The following is a 353-nucleotide window of genomic DNA, read 5'->3' as shown; positions in this document are numbered from 1 at the left end:
GTCGATGTGTGCATTCTCTTCCGGAACCCACGCACGTGATTTAATATTAATGGAGAAAAAAAAAATCCACAACATAATAAACGAACAAGCCTGGCGATATCCAAACTTCCGGCTTTCTGTTCGCAAAAGGTATAGAGAGAGAGAGAGAGAGAGAGAGAGAGAGAGAGAGAGAGAGAGAGAGAGAGAGAGAGAGAGAGAGAGAGCAATAACAAAGACAAGTTAACCTTTGACGAATTTCAATGGCAAAGGAAATATTTCAACTTATGGATTGAAATAGCTGAAAGCAGCAAAGAGTTTATAATGATTTAGTAGAGTTATTCATCAATTTCTATTCTATTAACTGCCGTTTTATA

This window comes from Macrobrachium nipponense, chromosome 23, assembly GCF_015104395.2.
Source record: "Macrobrachium nipponense isolate FS-2020 chromosome 23, ASM1510439v2, whole genome shotgun sequence".
NCBI lineage: Eukaryota > Metazoa > Arthropoda > Malacostraca > Decapoda > Palaemonidae > Macrobrachium > Macrobrachium nipponense.
This window is presented reverse-complemented; position numbering follows the sequence as displayed.